The 21,843-nt window shown below is 40.6% G+C and overlaps 1 protein-coding gene across 9 annotated transcripts in view; it reads right to left on the reverse strand.

The window, feature by feature from the left end:
* LOC5578376 (protein tramtrack, beta isoform) overlaps positions 1 to 21,843 on the reverse strand; it is a 524,610-nt gene that overhangs the window by 319,570 nt on the left and 183,197 nt on the right. Inside the window, exon 1 of one of the 9 annotated variants that reach the window (XM_021839455.1) lies at positions 15,057 to 15,549. The exons of the other annotated variants lie outside the window; for them this stretch is intronic. The gene's annotated coding sequence lies outside the window, so the exon portion shown is untranslated. Of the gene's footprint in view, positions 1 to 15,056; positions 15,550 to 21,843 lie in introns of those variants that run through there. 9 annotated transcript variants of the gene reach the window in all.

The following is a 21,843-nucleotide window of genomic DNA, read 5'->3' on the forward strand; positions in this document are numbered from 1 at the left end:
CAGTCAAACTTATTATAAATATGCATAAAATAGAGAAGAAAGAATTATGATAACTTGTTTTATTTTTGAAGGAGAGCTTAAAAAAGTTTTGAAAAATGGGCTGACAAAATCGGGTCTTTACTGTATATGTACCATGAGGGATAAGAATGCACAATTTTGTAACATATGATATCTCTAGATCCTGATGTTTTGGAAGGATGGTGTCTTCGGAAGACTTGTTCAGTAGCTCAAGGGCTGACATGCGGTGGTCATTCTGATACGGAATTACGCCACCAGGCGGCGCTAGTGGGCATGGAGTTTTTGTTTTGCGCATAGCTCAGTAGCCTGGCCACTTAGAAAGATGGTGTCTTTGGCAAAAATGCTCTGTATCACAAGGGCTAACATTATTTGAGCCGAAAGTTTCGAAATTTTGCCACTAGGCGGCGCTAGTGCGCAAAACATTTTTGTTTTGCGCATAGCTCAGTAGCCTGACCACTTAGAAAGATGGCGTCTTTGGAAAAGTTGCTCAGAATCACAAGAGCTAACATTATTTAAGCCGAAAGTTTTGACATTTTGTCACTAGAAGGTGCTAGTGAGCAAAGAATTTTTGTTTTGCGCGTAGCTCAGTAGCCTGACCACTTAGAAAGATGGCGTCTTTGGCAAAGTTTCTAAGTATCACAAGGGCTAACATTATTTGAGCCGAAAGTGTCGAAATTTCAACACTAGGCGGCGCTAGTGAGCAAAGAAATGTTGTTTTGCGCATAGCTCAGTAGCCTTACGAAAGTTATTCATTATGATAAAGGCTATCGATTTTCCTCGCATTGTCACGTTTAAATAAAAGTGCCTAGTGAAAAATAAATACATTATATTTTACAATCGGATAAAAGTATGGCTAGTATCCTAGTATTTTCGACGGATTGGGAGAATTTTTAATCAATTATTTGATATAAGAAAGAGTGAGGATCCGTTTACTACTCAAATGTGTGATCGTTAGCTATTTATATTAAGCAAAGAAAAAAATATGTATGTTTATTTTTATTTCGTCATTGTATGAACTCCACATATATTTATAAAATAAACCTTATTTTTCATAAAAATAATTCAATCCTATGAAAAAAAAATTTTCTCCCAATTTCTACGTATATATAAAATCTGGAGATTTTCGGCTCAAATAATGTTAGCCCTTGTGATACTGAGCAACTTTGCCGAAGACGCCATCTTTCTAAGTGATCAGGCTACTGAGCTATGCGCAAAACAAAAATTCCATGCCCACTAGCGCCGCCTGGTGGCGTAATTCCGTATCAGAATGACCACCGCATGTCAGCCCTTGAGCTACTGAACAACTCTTCCGAAGACACCATCCTTCCAAAACATCAGCATCTAGAGATATCATATGTTACAAAATTGTGCAATCTTATCCCTCATGGTACATATAGTGCAAATCAGAAAAAGCGCCCCTACGCGATATTCAACAACACCCCCAAAGTGATGAAATCCCATAAGCCCTGGGTCTCCTATAACGCAGATTCCTATTACGCCCCCCAACCATGTGTCTAATAGGAGACCTGACTGTATATTTCTTCGCATGTTTTAAATCAGGGCAAGTCTAGTGGATATGTGATTGTTATTTATTCGCATTCTGTGGGTGTGGGAAGAATACATCTATGTATTATTTTAGGACTATAATCAGAGTAAGGAACTTTGCAGAATTTCAAAATTTAAATACCGAAAAAATGGATATGGATGAGAATTTCCAGTTATAATTCACATAAAGTATTCCGGAAAAACTCTAAAACTATGTCGGGGATTATTCTGAGCAGTCATCTATATGGGAATGACTATTAGAATTTTTTCAAACATTCTATCCAGAATTCTTTCAGATACTTCTCACTGTTTTCATCACCAGAAATTCCCCCAAAAATTTCATAAGGACTTTTTTCAGGGCTTCCTCTAAGGATTCCTCCTTAGATTCCACAAGGAGTTGTTTCAGAACTTCTATCAGCGATTCTTTCTAGTATTTTTTTCTACAGGGATTTATACAAAAACTTCTCGAGCGATTTATTCAGCGATTTATCCAATGCTTTCTGAAAGAATTTCTACAAAAATCATTCAAAGATTCATTAGAGAATTCCTCCAGCAAAATTTCAGAAATTTCTCACAGATTATATAGGGATTTTTTTTCCTGCAATTCCACCAAAAATTCCGCCAGAAATTCTTAAAAAGTTTGCTCAAGAAATCCCTTCCAGGAATTCCACCAATAATTTCCACCGAGAATTGCTCCTATCAAAAATCTTCCAGTGATTCTTCTTGTGATTTTCCAGTGAATCTTCCACAGATTCCTCCAGAAAATCCTTCATCGATTTTCTTTAGAAATTCCTCCAAAATATCATACAAATATACATGCAGAGATATACTCCAGGAACTCTTATAATGATTCTACTCAGAATTTCTACAAAGATTCATAAAGAAGTTCTTACAGGGATTACACCAAGATTTCCTCCAAAAAATCCACAAGGAAGCCTTTAGGGATTCCGTGAGAAATACTGCAAAAGAGTTCATTAAAATTTTATTAAATCTTCAATAAATTCTTTTGTAACTTCCACCAGTGGTTTTTCAAAGATTGTTCCTTGTATTTCTGAAAAAAAAAACTCTATGAGGCATTTGTCTTGAGATTTCTGCAGGAATTACTTCAAGAATCTACAAGAAGTTTCTTCGAGGATGCCTAAAGAATTTTATCCATCAATTCCTTCCAGTATTTCTCGAAGAATTTTTACCATGGAATCTACCACCTACCTTAGAGAATCCTTTCGGAACTCCTACCAGGGTGCCTGAAGAAATTCTTGTTTTGAATCCCTGGAAAAAATCCTGATATTCACTGGATGGTATACACAGATAAAAATATTTAAATTCCAATGTAGTGTAAACTAAGGCATAGAGCAAAAATAAACCAAATTCATCTATTTTTACAGCATTTCGTTGAGTTTTCAACCAAAGATGCTTGACTGTTACATGATCGTGTAAATTTAAAGTACATTTGGTTGAAAATTAGGCGATTTATCGTTGACATTTCAGTTTATTTTGATGCTCCAAATATGTACATGAAAATAAACTGAAATTTACAACATATTTTTAGCTGTGTACAGGTGAATTCCCAAATCACTAAAATCATCATTAGAAATGTCTGGTGAAATCCTTATAAGAAATTACTGGAGATTCCTGAAAACCGTGTAGAATTAATTCCTTAAAGAATTCCGGAAGGAATCCCTTGTTCAATTCCGCGAGTAATCTCTTGATGAATTCCGCGAGGAATCCTTTGAGAAACTTCGAAAGGAATCACTTGGGTAATTCCGGTGATGAAATCCTTATAATAAATCTTTGTTAAAATCTCTGGATAAATTCCTCGAGAATCCTTGGAGATATTCTGGGAGAAATTTCTTTAGGAATGAAAATTCCCTGAGGAATTTCGGGAGGCATCCCTTAAATAATTCCGGGAGAAATCTCTTTAGGAGTTTCGGGAGTAATCCCTAAAGAATTCCGGGAGGACTCCCTTGATGGAACTCTGGAGGAACTCCTGACGAGACACCTATAGGAACTCCGAATGAAATCCCTGGAGGGATTCCTGATAATAAGCCTCGTGGAACTCCTCATAAAATCCCAAAAAGAAATCCTGATGGAATGCCTTGAGGAATTCCTGATATTGTATCAAGAGGAATTCCAGTTGCCATCTCCGAAGAAACTCCTGAAGGAATGCCTAGAGAAACTTCTGACAGAAACGAGGTGGAATCTCTGAAGGAATTCCTGATGGAATCCCTGGAGGAACTGTTGATATAATCCCTAGAAAACCTTCTGTTGTTATCCCTGCAGGATTTCCTAATTGAATCCCTATATGAATTCCTGATGGAAACCCCTGGGAACTCCTGATGAAATCCCAACAAGCACTCCTGTTGAAAGACTCAGGGAAACTCCTGATGGAAACCCTAGAGGAACTCCTTATGATGTACCTAGAAAGGATCCTGGAGGAATTGCTCGAAAAGCTGCTGATAAAGTATCTAGATGAAAACCTAATAAAATCTCTTGAGAAATTCCAGGTAAAACATCATATCTTTTGATGTTTTACCTGGATGGAATTCCTGGAGGAACTCCTGATGGAAACCCTGGAGGAATTTCTTATAAGATTCCTGATGGAACTACTGGTAGAATCCCAAGAGGAACTCTTTATGATATTTTTAGGAGAAATATTGATGGAATTCCTCGAGCAATTCCTGATATAATCTCTGTAGAAGTTTCTGATAGAAACCTGAAGGAACTCCTGATGGAAGCCCTATAGGTACTCCTGATAGAATCTGTAGAGGAACACCTCAAGGAATCCGAAGGTACTACTGATGGAATTCTTGCAGGAATTCCTAAATATATTATTGAAGGAACTCCTGATGAAATCCTTCGAAGAACTCCTGATGGAATCCCAAAAGAAACTCCTGATAAAACCACTGGAGGAATTCCTGATGGAACTCGTGACAGAATCCCTAGTAGAATTTCTTATGCTATTCCTAAAAGAGATCCTGTTGGAATTCCTCCAGGAACTCCTAATATATTCTCTGGAGAAATGCCTGATAGAATTTTCGTAGAATTCCAGGTTAAAACTCTGAAGGAATTCTTGATGAAATCCCCAGAAGAACGCTGATGGAAAGCTTCAAGGTACTCCTGATAGAATCCCTATAGGAAATCCGGATAGATTCCTTGGAGGAACTCCTGATGGAATCCTTAGAGAAATTCCTAAAGATATTCTTGAAGGAACACCCAAGGGAATCATTGAAGGAACTCCTGACAATATGCTCAGAACTCCTGATAGAGTTACTAAAAGAACTGGTAGAATCTCTGGAAGAATTTTTGATTGAATTTCTGAATGAACTCCTGATGGAATCCTTGGAGAAACTTCTGATGGAATTGCTAGAGGTACTCCTAGAGGTTCCTGATGGAATCCTTGGAGGAATTTCTAAAGTTATACTTGAAGGAACTCATGATGGAATCATTGGAGGAACTTCTGATGAAATCCCCATAGGCACACCTGATGGAATCCATGGAGAAATTCCAGGTGGATTTTCTGGAATAACTCCTGATGGAATTCCTGGAGATGCTTCTGATAGAATTGCTAGAGGTACTACTGATGGAATCTAGAAGGAACTCCTGATGGAATCTCTGGAGGAATTCCTGATTAAATCCCCAGAAGAACTCTTGATCACTCAATCACTAAAGGAACTCCTGATGCAATCCTTCGTGGAATTCATTATTGAATCTTCAAAGGTATACCCGGTGGAATTCCTGGACGAACTCGTGTTTAATTCCTTAGAATAACTCCTGATCCCTAGAGGAACTACTGATGGAATCCCTGTAGGAACGCCTGATGGATCCTTGGGGGGAAATTTTGATGGAGTTCTTCCGAGGGAATTCCTGGATGAACTCCTGATCGATTTCCTTGAGAAACTCCTGGTGGAATTCCATGAGGAATGAAGAAATTCCTGGAGGATTGATTTTGGCCGACCGATTCGTCAACCTTCAAATCGGTCACAAACTGTCAAATTTGTTCGTCAAGCCGCATCCCACACGGTCAAACACAGCACCAACATGAGCATCAACCTGGAGGCAGAGTCAATGTTGGTCAAACCGTCTGAGCGTCTGTGGGCTGCATTACACGCTCTCGCTAACGCCTCTGTTAACTCGCCTGCATCCATGCTTGAAGCGACGCTTTCAGATCCGAGTTTTTCCACGACAAGGTCCTTGTTGAAGTCCTTCGTCCTCTATTTTCTTACTTGGCCATGTTGTACAGCTTCCGTGGGCAATGCTGGAACACCTGATGGTCGTTGTGGATATTCTTCGCTGCCGCTCCAGTTAATGTTTTCACTAGCGACGGGTTGAAGAGGGTTTTGTCGATGATAAATTCCCGACTGTCTTTGTGGAAATTTGTTAACGAGGTCAGATCCTCTCTTTATCTCCTGAGAAGCGCAGCGTATGACGTCTTGTTGGTCATTTCGATAACACGAACCCTTGAACGTCTAATGATGTAACCGTAACGGTTCTTTTTTCTTCGATTTCTTGGCTCTTTCTCTTTGTGGCTTGGGATTCAGTGACATTCCGCAGCTCGTTCTTCGATGTTCCTCTTCACTTCCAACAACTCCGACAACAATAGCTCTTTGCGCCCCTCCTCGTCTTGTACCGGCTGGATTCAAAGTGAACACCATTTCTGCAGGATTGTTGTACGGCACTCTAACAACATGCCCCGCCCATCGTACTCTTACAGCTTTAGCGACTTTCTGGATACTAATCTAGTTCGTAAATTGAGGAAATATATCTCATAACTGAGTAGGTTTTAGGGTGATTCGCGAAATGTTGAATAACCCATTAGGATCAGTTACCATTCGCTATATGCCCTCTTAGTAATCTTGACTACGTATTCTACGTTGCCCTCACCAGCCATTAGATCTCCGATTACACACAACCAGCCTCGATAAAATCCCGATATTCTCGCAAAAATCCAAACCACGTGGATACTTTGCATTACTCACTGGATACTACAGACTCCGTCGCATTCTGGTGGGAAACCCCCTCCCTTCATCCAAACGAGCAGTCATTTTCCGGATTTTGCATTTATTCCGTTCAATCAAGTTTCCCTGCAGTGACGACGAAAACGGCCGCGGCGGCGGCGGCGGTGGCTGATTGGAATCCAAACCCGTCCCAATCAGGAACTAGATATCGTCGTAGCCACCCCCACCGGCACCGCAGCAGTGGTGCAATTTCGATCGGACACGGATCGGGACGTCGCGTCGGTCGCCTCGCCGATTTTCAGTCGAAATCCGCGCGCGCGTGAGATATTAATTTCAGATAAGCTGCGGCAGCGTGTTCCTTTCGTCAGCCGGACTGAATTAAAATTGAGCGAAATCGATTATCTGTAATCCACGCTCGCGTAGAACGATGTGAGTGTGTGTGACCGGTAGGGTGGTCCAGTTTTGAATGGTATATCCTTTGTGATGATCCTTCTATGATAGGTTATGTTGAACTCACGAGCTCCTTGGAGTACAGGTATTCAGATTTATGAAGGTAACCAGTGTTCATCTGGAGTTTCATAATTGCAATGCATACGCATTGATACATAGTAACATAGGACTTCAGATCTACATCTATTGTTTGCTGTTATCCAAAACATTTTTTGAGTAATAATTCTCGGTTCTATATGCGAAACCATAGATCTCTCTGGGGCTTGTGAATAAGGTTCATACTCAAGTAGTCTTGGGGAAAATTTTTTTTTCAAGTTTTAAGTCCAAGGGAGTTGTAGAGTTGTCCAAAAACTGCGTTGAGAACAGAACTTCACTACACCAAAGGTATGCGGTACTCCTTTGAAGATAAATCACGCTCACGTAGGCTCATGCAATTATGTTTAACCAAGTTCTAAACTTAGATGACGCTTTAAGGTTATCTTTAAGCTTTTAGATCTACAACCGTAACTAGTGAATTTCTCCAAGATCTTCACTGGGGTTTTTTTCAAAAACTACTGTAGACTTTATCCAGGGAAATTTCTAAAAACCCTTCAGGGAAACAACAAGCGATTCCTTCAGCAAACACTCTGTGGATTTTTTCAAAAATTGTTTCAGAAAATTCTTTAGTGCATATTTCGGTTATTTCTCTAGGAATTTCTGTCAGGATTCCTCCAGGGATTCTTCAAAATATTGCTTCGAGAATTTATCCAGAATTCCAGAATTCTTATCTAAGAATCCTTTCAATGATTTGCTCGGAAACTTCGTTCCTGTAGTAAATCCCTTTGGAATGTGCATCAGAATTCCACCAGGAATTATTTGGAAAATTTCTCCAGAAATACCTTCGGAAATCCTTCAGGATTTCCTCGGTGAACCATTTTAGAGCATATCAGGACTCGACGTCTGAAATTCGTCAGGAAATTATTTCAATTACACCAGCTCTTCAGGAAATTATTTAAAAAACCAGGAAGTCGTAATGAAGTTCTAGAGGGAATTTCTTAGCGAATTCCTCCGGGAATTTCCCTGGAAATTGAAACAATGATTCGAATGAAAGTTTCTACCTATGGGAATTACAAGAAGAAAATATGAAAAAAAATCTAAAGTAATTTCTGAAGCAATCCCCGGAGGGACTGCTCAAAAAATTTGAATTATATTAAAATATATCGTCTTGCGACGAAGTAGGAACTCCAGAAACGATTTCTATAGTGAAATTCCCAGAGGAATTTACAAACACATTACTAAAGAAACATTCACAGGAAATTAAAAAGCCAAAATTCTTCCGTAGGAACTCCTAGAGGAACTATTGGGTTAGCTTTCGAAGGAATTCCTGGGAAATCTTTCGGAGCTCCCGGAATAACATCAGTTCTACTTGATGAGAAACTACTCGGGGAAATCACGGAGGAAATCCTAGAGAAGCTTCCGAAGAAATTCCAGAAGAACCTTCCGGAGGAACTCTTCCTGGTTGTTCTTTACGTTGAAATTCTGGAGCAACTACTACTTAAACTTCCGGAGAAACTCCTAGCGAAACTTTCGGAGTTACTCCCGGGGAAGCTTGCGGAGGAACTGCAAGAGGTTTTCCGGAGGAATTCTCACGGGAAAATGCGGAGGAAATTTTAGAAGATATCTTAAATCAGACTTCCACAGGAACTCTTAATGTAATTTTCGTAGAAATTCGTTGCGGAACTCAGAGGAGACGTCTGGAGATATTCCTAAAGGAACTCCTAGAGAAGCTTCGAAAGGAACTTGCTAAGTGATTCCTAGAGGAACTTCTTGACGTTTTTAAGAATAAATTGTCGGAAGAATTCCAGGAGAGATTTTCGTAGAAAATACTTGTTGAACTTCTGGGAGAAAATTCAGAGGAAATTCTGGAGGAACACCTAGCGGAACATCTGGAGAAACTTCTTGTAGAACTTCCGGAGGAACTCCTGGACAAATTTGCGGAGGAACTATTAAGAAAACTTGCAGAAAAACTTATAGAGGAACTTCCCAAAGACAAACTCCTAGACAAAGTTCCCAAAGGCACACTAAACAAACTTCTAGAAGAACTCCAGAAATGGGTAAACTTCTGGAAGAACTCCTACAGAAACTTCCGAAGGGTCTTCTGGAAAGAAATTCCAGAAGAACTCTGAGAAAAAAAAACCAGAAGACCTACCAGGGGAACTTGCGGAAAAACTTCTAGTGCAACGTCCGGAGAAACTTCAAGGGGAATTTCTACAGGAGATTCTGGAGAAACATCCGGAGGAACTTCAAGGGGAACTTTCGGGGGAATTCCTGACGGTTTAGTTTTGGAGAAAATTGGCAAAACTTTTGGAAATATTCTTGGGGGAACTTCTGAAGGAACTCCTAGCGGAATTTTCCTTGTGGAACTTCCGGAGTAACTCTTGGGAAATCACAGAAGAATTCCAGGAGAGCTTTTCGGAGAAACTACTTGTGGAACTTCCGGTATATTTCCTAGTGGAATTTCTGGGAGAAAATTCAGGGAAAATTCTGGAGGAACACTTAGCGGAATATACGGAGAAACTGCTTGTAGAACTTCCGGAGGGAATCGTGGGCAAATTTGCGGAGGAACTACTGAGACAACTTTTGTAAGATCTCTTAGAGGAAATTCCCAAAGACATACTCCTAGACGAAGTTCCCAAAGACGTATTAAAGAAACTTAAAGAAAAACTCTAACGAAGGAGAAACTTCTGGAAGAACTTCTCCAGGAACCAACGGAGAAACTTCTGGAAGGAAACTCCAGAAGAACTTTGAGAAAAACTTCTAGTGCAACGTCTGGAGAAACTTCTAGGGAAACTTCACCAGGAGCTTCTGGAGGATCTTCAAGGTGAACTCCTGGCGGAAATATTGGAGCAAATCCTGGCAGAACTTCTGGACGTATTCTTAGGGAACTTCTGAAGGATCTCGTAGCGGAATTTCTGGCGAAAGTCCAAGTGGAACTGCCGAACTAACTCCTGGGGCAGCTTCTATAGGGTCTTCCGAAGGAACTTTTGAAAACATAGCGGAGGAACAACTTGCAGGACTTACGGAGGAACTTTTAGAGGAACTCCAGAAGTGGGGAAACTTCTGAAGGAACTTCAGAACTTGAGAAGTTTATGGAGGAACTCTTAGCAGAACTTTCGGAATGAACTTTTTAGGGAACTTCTAGGAAACTCCTGGCGAAACGTCCAAAGTATGTTCTGGGGAAGAAACCTCCTGAGAAACACTTTGGCGAACTTCAGTAGGAACCCATTGATGAACTTCCGGAGGAACTCCTTGTTAACTTCTGGAGAAATTCGTAAAAGAAATCAGAGGAATTTCAGAAAGGAACTTCTACAAGAACTTCTGAAGGAATTCCTAGAGGAACTTTCATAGGAACTCCGAAAAAAACTTCTAGAAGAACGTCTAGAGAGGCTTTTGGAGGAATTCCTAGAGAAACTTCTGGAGGATCTTTGAGAGGAACTACCAGAAGAAATTCCTGAGAATCTTTCGGAGAACTTCTAGAGGATTTGCTCATAGAACTCCTTGAGGAATTTCTGGAAGATTTCAGGGGAAGTTTTGGGATGAACTTTATAGAAACTACTAGAACTTCTAGATACAATCCAAGGAGAACTTTCGGAAGACCACCTAGAGGAACTTCTAAAAAACCTACAAGTGACACGTCCGAGAAACTTTTGGAAGCCTCTTGAAGGAGGAGCTTCTTGAGAAATTCCTAGATAAATTTTCGGATAAACTGCTTCAAGAACGTTCAGAGGAACTCCTACGGGAACTTGTGGATGAATTCCTACAAGAATTTTTGTACGAATTCCTACAAGAACGTCCAGAGCATCTCCTACAGAAAATAAAGTACGAACTCCTATAGGATCTGCCGGAGAAACTCCTACCGAAACTTCCGGAAAAGTTCGTTCTGGAGGAACTCCTAGCGAAATTTCCGGAAAAATCCTAGAGACACTTCCAAAAAATATCCAAAAGGAACTACTGAAGGCCTCTTAAAGGAACTTCAGGAAAACATCATAGAGGTATTTCTGGAAAAATTATGAGAGGAACTTCCAGGAGAAATTCTTGAAAAACTTTTGGAAGAACTTTTAGAGGACTCGCTGGAGGAACTCCCGGGGAAACTACTACAGGAACTTCCGGAGGAACTCCTTGTTAATTGCCAGAGTAGTTCGTTGCAAAAATCAGAGGAATTTCCGAAAAGAACTTCTACAAGAACTTCTGAAGATATTCATAGAGGAACTTCCATAGGAACGCCGAGGAAAACTTCGAGAAGAACGTCTACAAAAGCTTCCGGAAGAATTCCTAGAGGAACTTCCGGAGGATCTCTGAGAGACTTTCGGAAGAACTTCTATAGGATTTGCTGAAAGAACTCCTAGAGGAATTTCAGGATGATTTCAGGGGAAGTTTTGGGATAAATTTTACAGAAACTTCTAGAAGAATTACATATCTAGATAAAATCCAAGGGGAACTTTCGGAAGATTACCTAGAGGAATTCCCAGAGAACATTCTAGTGACAGGTCCGGAAGAAATCCGAGAAACTTTCGGAAGTACTTCTAGAGGAGCTTCTTGAGAAATTCCAAGAGGAATTTACGGATGAACTGCTTCAAGAACGTCCAGAGGAGCTCCTACAAGCACTTCCGGAGGAACTCCTACGGGAACTTCCGACAGTAGTCCTATAGGAACTCCCGGACGAATTCTTTCAGGAAATTTCGGAATCCAAAAGAAACTTCCGAAAACATCCTAGAGGAATTTCCGGAAGAACTTTGAAAGGAACTTCCGAGAGAAATGCTTGAGAAACTTTTGGAAGAACTCCAAAAATAAAGAAACTTCTGAACAAAACTCCTATATCAACTTCCGGAGGATCTTCTGGAAGATATCCTGGAGGAAATTCAAGAAGAACTTGAAAAAACTTCCAGTAGACCAACCAGGGGAACTTCCAGAAAAACTTCTAGTGCAAAGTCCGGAGAAACTTCAAGGGAAACTTCTACAGGAGCATCTCTAGGAACTTTATGGGGAACTTTCACAGGTACTCATAGCGGAAATTTTGGAGAAAATCCTGGCAGAACTTCTGGATGTATTCTAAGGGGAATTTCTGAAGGACCTCGTACAAGAATTTCTGGAGAAACTCCTAGTGGAACTTCCGGAATATCTTCTTCCAGGAAAACTTCTACAGGATCTTCCGAAGGAACTCTTGGAAAACTTGTGGAGAAACTGTTAGGAGAACTTACGGAGGAACTTTTAGAGGAACTTTAGAAGTGGGGAAACTTCTGGAGGAGAACTTGAGAAATTTATGGAGCAACTCTTAGCAGAATTTTCGGAATGAACTTTTTAGGGAACTTCTGGAGAAACTCATGGCGAAACGTCCAAAGAATGTTCTGGAGAAGAAACTTCCGGGGGCTTTCTTCGGCGAACTTCCGGAGCTTTCTTCCGGCGAAACTCCTTCTTAACTGCCGGAGTAATTCATTGTAGAAATCAGAAGAATTTCCGAAAAGAACTTCTACAAGAACTTCTGACGATATTCTCAGAGGAGCTTTCTGAGCTTGCTGAGGAAAACTTCGAGAAGAAAGTCTAGAAATGCTTCCGGAGGTATCAAGGAATTCCGGAGTAATTCCTGGGAAAACTTCTACAGGAGCTTTTGAAAAACTTGCGGAGGAACAATTAGGAGAACTGACGGAGGACTTTTTAGAGGAACTCCAGAAGTGGGGAAACTTCTGGAGGAAATTCAGAACTTGAGAAATTTGTGGAGGAACTCTTAGCAGAACTTTCGGAATAAACTTTTTAGGGAACTTCTGGAAGAACTCCTGGCGAAACGTCCAAAGTAAGTCCTGGAGAAGAAGCTTCCGGTGAAACTCCTTTTTAATTGTCGGAGGAATTCATTGCAAAATCAGAAAAATTTCCGAAAAGAACTTCTACAAGAACTTCTGAAGATACTCCTAGAGGAGCTTCCATAGGAACGCCGAAGAAAACTTTGCGAAGAACGTCTAGAAAAGCTTCCGGAGGATTTCCTAGAGGAACTTTCGGGGGATTTTTGAAAAACAACTACAAGGAGAAATCCCTGAGAACCTTTTGGAGAACTTCTAGAGGATTTGCGGGAAAAACTTCTAGAGGAAATTCCGGGGGATGTTTTGGAGTAAATTTTTCAAAAACTTCCAGAAGAATTCTCTAGATAAAATCCAAGGAGAATTTTCGGAAAATCACCCAAAGGAACATTCAGAGAACCTACAAGTGAAACTTCCGGAAGAAATCAGAAAAACTTTCGAAAAAACTTCTAGAGTAGCTTCTTGAGAAATTTTAGTGGAATTTTCGGATAAACTGCTTCAAGAACGACCAGAGGAACTCCTAGAAGAACATCAGAAGGAACTCTTACGGGAACTTTTTGACGAATTCCTACAAAAAGAACGTCCAAAGTAACTCCTACAAGAGCTTCCACATGAACTCCTGCGGTTAACTACCGGCGCTCCAATCGAGCCGAATTGTAACACTAGAGTAATCGAATCAAATTAAACCAATCATACAAAATCAAATTAAACCTAGATTGAAAGGCCTCTAGGCCGACCAATTTAGCTGTGACACTATTGTAACTAACAAAAATATGGAAAATAAACACGAATCAAACCAAAAAGCGAACTCTTGCGGGAGCTTTCGGACGAACTACTACAAGAATTTTCAGAGAATCTCGTACAGAAACTTCCTGGAATTTTCAGGGGAAAAACTCCTAGCGGAACTTCCGGATAAAAATTCTAGACACTTTCAGAAAAATCCAAAAGAAAATTCTGAAGACCTCCTAGAGGAGCTTCAGGAAAAAAAAAATCCTAGAGGAGCTTCCGGAAGAACATTGAGAGGAACTTCCAGAAGAAATACTTGAGAAATATTCGGAAGAACTTCCACCCTAGTGTCCAGTCACTTATCCCCCTCGCGGTACAATACCTGTTACGAGTTTGCGGCGGCTTCTCCGGAAGCGTCGTCGTCGTCGTCGTCAACTGTGTCCGCCGCACACCAGAAGCGGTAGGAGATTGTCGATTCCCGGTTAACCACCGCTGCTGCCTTCGCAGTCGTGATAACGCGTGGGACGCGGAGGCGTAGGCGGTTTAATTAAAAGTGAAACGCAGCCCGGATAAGACGTAGCGGAAAAACTATCGCAACAAACGTCCACCGTTCGCTTCTTTCGCGTCTCCCCCACCGAAGAACCCGGCTTCAATTATTAATGGCCACGGGTTCGAACTGCACTACTGTCACGCGGTGCGGAGTGTATCGCTTCAATTAACTTTGGCGTAAAGTGCTCCCTTTAACCGCAGACATGGAGTTGGATGGGGAGGTCGGTAACGGATAACTGTCCGGCTTTCGTGGTCAGTAGGGTTACTAATGGAAGGCGGAGGCCTTTTTCTAACAAACAACTCAAGAATGGGTTCGGGCAACTAACTGGGAATGGAAGCTGGAATCTACATGTAGAAAGATTGCACGTGTGTCGGAAATGAAGTCAAAACTTCAGAGTTGTTTGGATGACCTAGATTATCGAAAAAGTATCCCAATAGCATTTTTGCTAGTTTTGAGGATCTGTGAATTGCATGAAATTCATTCCCCAAACTCCCACCGCAATAAAATTTTGTTTTATTGTTCAGGGTTCGAGATATAAACTTACAACTATATTGGAGGCCTTGAGAGGACCGTGAGGTCAAAACTTGATTGAATTGTTATAAAAAGTTTTATATGGGAGCCTAGTGGTAACGTTCGCGGCTACAAAGCTATTCTGAAGGTGTCAGTGAGGACGCAAAGAAGTAGAAGAATCCTGCTGGATAGATTGATATCAATTGTATTAAAAAATGTTACATGTTGGTATTACGCTATGGCATCCAATCGCTATATAAGAATTTTAAGATTGTAGATATTGCATAACTTCAGGATCAGGAGCACTACCAAGAGCTACAAGAATCCACAAAAACGGTAAGGAAGTAGACAAACGCTTCCAAGATTCCAACTGACCTAAGCGATTAAAAGCGCTATCACAAAACTATATTTAGATCAAACGTAATGTTTTTTTTACCTATACATCAAACCGTCCAAACCCTTCACCCCACTTACCTCCTAGTTCACCCCTCCGCTCGATCCTGCTTTCCAAGAAATGTGTGGTCACCTTCCCACAGTTATCAATGATTCAGCTGCGGCAGTTCTCCTGAACCCGTAAGTGCGCTGCACCAATTGCGGTGGACACGCACTTGCACTCGCAGTAGCTGACAGCAGTACCCTCTACTTCACCACTCTCACACTAATACATCCAACCCTGGAACCGACCTGTGCGATATTTGCTGTGGTGGTAGTTCCCGATACGGTCGATATCCCGCTCAATTACCGCTTTTGCGGGTATTCCAACTTTTCCCAATAATTCCACGGAAGTTGCGCGCACCCGCGTAAACTTGTACAGACAACGTACGTACGCCCGGATCAATTTCCGATCGCGAACTATCGAAGGTGATTCGTAGCTATTGTTTGGATGCATCTTCATTCCGCGCGCGCGTCTCTCACACAGTCGCAGCAGCTGTGTCGGATCGGACGGTTTCGCTTTCGTTTCGGCGAAAGTAACGGGACCGGGTGCGACGACGGCCGGCGGGATGTCGCCAGAACAAAGGAATTAGGGCTGGTGTACCAACTGTGGATACAATGTCAAACCTTGCAAAACGGACGAAATGAACAGTTCTATTTTTTCTTCTTCTTGGCATTACGTCCTCACTGGGACGATGTCTGATTCTCAGCTTAGTATTCAATGAGCACTTCCACAGTTATTAACTGAGATCTTTTTTTGCCAAAGTTGCCATTTTCGCATTCGCATACCGTGTGGCAGGTACGATGATACTCTATGCCCAGGGAAGTCAAGGAAATTTCCATTACGATAGGTCCTGGACCGACCGGGAATCGAACCCAGACACCTTCAGCATGGCTTTGTTTTGTAGCCGCGGACTCTAACCACCCGGCTAAGGAAGGCCCACACAAATAGTTTTATCATTCTAGTTAATTTTAGTCGTTATATTCTAGTGACACATTCATGCCTCAATCGGCACATCTACCCTACGACGGATAAGAACGATTGCCAAAAGGGTGTTGATGACCCGCCGTTTCGCCGCGTTTTCCGATTCGATGTTGTCGTCAACAAATCTCGATGGTTTAGGATAGGGTTGTTGTGCGCATTTCGTGTCGGTACCTAGTGGATGGGATTTGCCAAATTTAGAAACGCGCGTCGTCGTAGTCGGCGTCGTCGTCTCTGTTCTTTTGAAGAAGTGAGACAAGCCCTTTGAACTGGCATCAGTCAGAGGCTTAGGTAACTAGATTGTGTACTACCTACTGTTTGGGTTGCGCGTAGTTTAACCTTGAAAATGGTTGCGAGGAGAGCGTGGCTGAAATGGAAAGGGTTCATGACAACTTTTTTTTGCAGCGGTATACTTTCTTGGGCTTTGGGACATTTCGTCAAATGACGTTTGGTCGAATGACATTTGGTCGAATGACATTTGGTCGAAAGTACATTTGGTCGAATTGCTTAGGAACATTTATTTTGGTCGAATGGGGTTTAGTTGAACGGAAATTTAGTTGAAAGCTTATTTTCAAATGGTTTATTGAAAGACCATTTGGTTAAATTGATTATTGTTTTCTAAGTTTTGTGAAGTTGGTAAAATAGCGTATTCTTTGGAAAAGTCTGAAAAATTAACTGTTGTTGAATAAAAAAGGGACATTTTATGTGGTCATATTTTTAAATTACATACAACTTTTGATGCTGATCTTCATTTGATGGAAGAATTCAGAGAGAGTGCTCGAAATCTTTCTTTGAATTCCGGGTTTTACGGACGTGGGTAAGATTTTTGAATGCGGAAATCAGAATTTAAATGGGAGGAGAAAATTGATTTAAGGACAACCTTTTTGACGAAGTGAATGTTAGGTGTCGTTAACTCTACTTATGGCCAATTGGCTTATTGTGACTTACAGCCTAATAACATTCCTCAAGCAAATATATGGCTTTGCTGGCAGAATTGATAACCTCGGGTGAAAAACAGAGTTTGCTGTAGAAGCTATGAATTATTAAAAACGAAAAATTGTGCTGATTCTATGTATTTGGTTGGTGAGGACGAGTTCACTGAGGAGACAAAAGTCGGCTAGCTTCCATTTATGATCACCTTATCTCGAATCGCAGAATATGCCTGAACGAAAAAGCTACATGAATCATTAAAAACCCAAGAGCGTGATCAATATGTTGGGAGAGCGTCCATCAAATTGAAATAACAAAATGTTACTAATCACATAGAGATTGTTGGTTAAATGGCTGTTACTTTTTCGATTATTCAATTACTCTTGTATTAGCGACAAAATGCTACTCTCGAAATATGCTATGCTTTCTGTTTCAACCAGGGAGTGATATTATGATAAAATGATATATTAGGAAATAGACGTGCGATAATATCAAATCCGTCCAGCACTGCGAGAGTGTGCTCTCACGAGACGTGCAGCACCGAATTTATGTTATCACCAGCAATGAGCAGTTGGCATCCTTCTTTTCTTCTTTTGTTTCGTCGTTTTGAGTGTCCTTCGCTTCCGCATGTAGCTTTTATATACCCCCATTCGTTCAGCTAGTGTGGTCGAGTGATTATGGTGCGCGTACTCTCATTTTTATTCATGGTCATGGGTTCGAATCCCGTCGGTGGCAAACATTTTTGTTATATATCGCGATAAATTTAGAGCCGATAAAGTTGGATCCAGTGCATAGGGTGCAGAGCTACTTGAGCACTTCCATGATTGACTTTAGCATTTGGCCGAATCGTCTGAAATTTTGCAATAAGAAGTTCTTCAGTACGGCGTATATTGTGGCCAAATATGAGCTTTCAAAAAACCCCACTGCCGAAGTGAATCAAAAGTGCCAAGAATTGGACCGGGCTCCCTATAATCAGATCGTTTTTGGCTTTTCGTCAGTACAATGATCAACAATTATAGCAGTTCACGAAATCTGTTTCTCGCAGATGAAGGCGGCAACTAATCGTCAGGTTGATTAAAATGCCTATTTTCGTCTCATTTCCGCGATAATTTCATTCTCTGGTTGCAACTAAACCTTTTCGACCAAATGTCCATTCGACGATATGTCCGTTCGACCAAATGTCATTCGACTAAATGTCATTCGACCGAATGTCATAGATTCCTTTCTTGTGCATTATTGACTGGATTAGGATTGTTCCATGTAGAAGTACAAAACTCAACTTTATAATCTGTTCCAAGGTTTTATATCGCTATGCTGGAGATTTTGATAGAATCTGAGATATTCTGACGGAATGCTTAAGCTACGGCTAAGACCACGAATTTTTCATATCACCCGGTTCTTTTGTTTCTGCAAATGAAACGACGAAATTTAAGTAGTCTACACAATCCTTGGATCTGCTACACAGGTATTGACGATTGTTTTTTCGCATTTGATTTAGAAGCACGATCAAAGCAGGCGAAGAAAAACATCTCATTTGTAGCGGTTCATGATCGGCAATGTATCGCAATTTCTACCAAGTTTCATGAAAAGGAGCAACGAACAAGAGCCCCGAAGAGAGAGAGCGATGATAAAACCCTTTTTCTCTTTTGTTTACCATTAGGGGTAGGTATTTCATTATACTGCTACGATTAGCAATCCCCGAACATTCGATAGCAACAATTTAGAGCTTGTTTAGAGGAGTTTTATCATGCACTGCTATACTCAGAGCTGTGATGTGATGCAAATCATGATTGTTACAGAGAGCGATAAGAGAGAGATTCTCTCAATTTTAACAGGATGCAATGCTGTGTGATATGCGAGCTCACCTCTTTCAGAACGTAATGTATAGAAGAAAGCCCACTCATCTGGAACAACGTACCTGAAACGAAAAAAGGGTAAAAAGAAATGTCAATAAAGCTTTTGAAATGTCATACGTATGGTGGGCTGTGAACTCTACATATAATACATGCTCTATTTTAGCGTGTTTGCTATAAAACAATAAAGACGAAACGTGTTGAACAATAATGCACTAAATTTCGTACCAAAAATATATCAGATATAAGAGATGGAGAGTCTTGGACTCCAGTTCAATTGTATCACATTGGTTAGGACTTGAAAGATGTTTCTTAGCACAAATATGTTTTCCAGTAGATCCACAAAGTTATAAGATAAAAAATAGACCAATTCTTAGATATTTTTTAAAGTACTTTGCGCCTTTAGTTGTGAAAGATTCTCCAAGAGTTTAAAGAGAGCTTCACAATAAGATTCCTAAATATTTTCAGAGGTTTGTAGCGCTATTTAAAGTATTCGAAGGGGTATTCAGTCGTTACAAAGATTAAGGGGCTTCCATGGTGTTTTAGGGGTTTCCAAGTAGATGATCCCATGAAGTTGTCAGAGGTTCCCAGCGCTGCCGAAAGAATCCCATTGGATTGCAATAGATTTTTTGGCCTCAAAAGGTCTTCCCAAGAGTTTTCTAGTGGATGCCAATCGGTCTTGATAGTTTTCCAGAATCTCTGGGATTTTCCACAGATAAGTTAGACTTCCAAGGTTTTTATCGTTTAGCAAAGGTTTACTATCCGTTACCAGAAAATTTACATGGAATCCAATAAGTTTTTTAAGATTTCTAGAGATTATCAGAGGTTCATGTTGGTTTTCAGAGTATGCCATGGAGTTTTCCAGCGGTTTCCAAACCTTTGGAATACCCTTGATTCCCTTCAAATCTCCTGGGAAAAATGCTGATATCAAATCCCAATCATTGAGCTCTCACTCTTGAGATGTTCAGGCTAATCACTTACTCTCGATTGTGCTACCGTAACAACTTTGAATTCCTAAAACCTACTTGAGAACTTCAAAATTTGTTTCTGGAAATCTCGGAAATGTTTCGCAATGCGGTCACGACACAAGTTCAAAAACGCGGGCAGAGCTTTAACAAGGAGTGGCATTTATTTTACTTGAAATTTGCCACAACAGTCTACGGTAATTACTCTAGGATTTTATTGAAAATTGCTACTTTAATTTTACCTCAAATTTATGCAGAAATTTTTTCCATACTTTGTAATTGTTGGTCTCAAATGTAGAGAAAAAAATAATACATATACAAAAAAAGAAGTTCCACAGAAAACACCTATAAGCATTATTCTAGAAATTTCCGTGGGATATTCTCCAAGAATTCTGCCAGTAACTAAAGACTGTTCATTTAAGAAGGTGGACACGTGCTTTTTTTTTTTTTAAAGAAAACTGTTAATTTTTGAACAAATTCTTGAGTTATCTTGAAAAACATAAAATTCAAGGTTATTTCGACCAAATTCACATAAGTTTGAACATTTATTGAGTATTCCTGGAGAATGCTCTGACTTTTCTCTTGATACCTTCCATCAGGTTCTGCACAACTTTCTTCGTAATTTTTCGTTGTGCTACTGATCACATTTTCTTAAACAAAATCGAATAAACTTGCTTCTCTTTCATCCTTCTTAAGATGCCGATTGATTTTTGCCCAATATTTTCCAATGGTGCGTATTTCTGAGCAATTCGCTAAATTCTGCCATTTTTCTACAAATTCGACTTTTTTCTCCTTGAGCATCTCCAAAGTAGCTGAAGCATAGTGAGCCTATGCCAGGTCTGGGCAAAGCAATAGAGGCGTGGTATGCTTTCGGTAGTTGGACAGAAGCCTTGTTTTAATGCATTCAGTTCTGTAATTTTCCCCGTTGATTGAACTCGTTGTGAAATATGTTCACAATCACAGAAGCAAATTGCTTGCCACACCAAAATCTTTTTCCCATTTTTTTCTGTTCGGATGTACATCGCCAGAAGCATCTGTTTTCAACACTTGAGTACACACTTTGGTCTGAGCTATCCACGAAACAAAAATTCTTTTCTTACCAGCGCCGCCTAGTGGCAAAATTTCGAAACTTTTGGCACAAATAATGTCAGCCCTTGTGATACAGAGCAACTTTGCCGAAGACGCCATCGTTCTAAGTGGTCAGGCTACTGAGCTATCCGCAAAACAAAAATTCTTGGCTCACTAGCGCCGCCTAGTGGCAAAATTTCGAAACTTTCGGCTCAAATAATGTTAGCCCTTGTGATACAGAGCAACTTTGCCGAAGACGCCATCGTTCTAAGTGGTCAGGCTACTGAGCTATCCGCAAAACAAAAATTCTTGGCTCACTAGCGCCGCCTAGTGGCAAAATTTCGAAACATTCGGCTCAAATAATGTTAGCCCTTGTGATACTAAGCAACTTTGCCGAAAACGCCATCTTTCTAAGTGGTCAGGCTATTGAGCTATCCGCCAAACAAAAATTCTTTGTTCACTAGCGCCGCATAGTGGCAAAATTTCGAAACTTTCGACTCAAATAATGTTAACCTTGTGATACAGAGCAACTTTGCCGAAGACGCCATCGTTCTAAGTGGTCAGGCAACTGAGCTATGCGCAAAACAAAAATTCCAAGCCCACTATCGCCGCCTGGTGGCGTAATTCCGTATCAGAATGACCACCACATATCAGCCATTGAGCTACTGAACAACTCTTCCTAAGACACCAACCTTCCAAAACATCAGGATTCAGAGATATCATATGTTACAAAATTTTGCATTCTTATCCCTCATGGTTCATATAGTGCAAATCAGAAAAAGCGCCCCTACCGGCTAAGTTCTCAACTAAAAGGATGATCCTCAACTCCTAAAGGTAGATCGTACTTAGCACTGAAACTTCGCCGAAGACAGTACTGTGCTATCTCTTTTGGCATACGAGATATTCAACGACACCCCCAAAGTGATGAAATCCCATAAGCCCTGGGTCTCCTATAACGTTCTGGTGTGTCTTATAGGAATGAGCGTAATAGGAGTGCACGTTATAGGAATGCGTTTAATAGGAGACCCGAC

Source organism: Aedes aegypti, chromosome 1 (assembly GCF_002204515.2).
Source record: "Aedes aegypti strain LVP_AGWG chromosome 1, AaegL5.0 Primary Assembly, whole genome shotgun sequence".
Classification (NCBI taxonomy): Eukaryota; Metazoa; Arthropoda; class Insecta; order Diptera; family Culicidae; genus Aedes; species Aedes aegypti.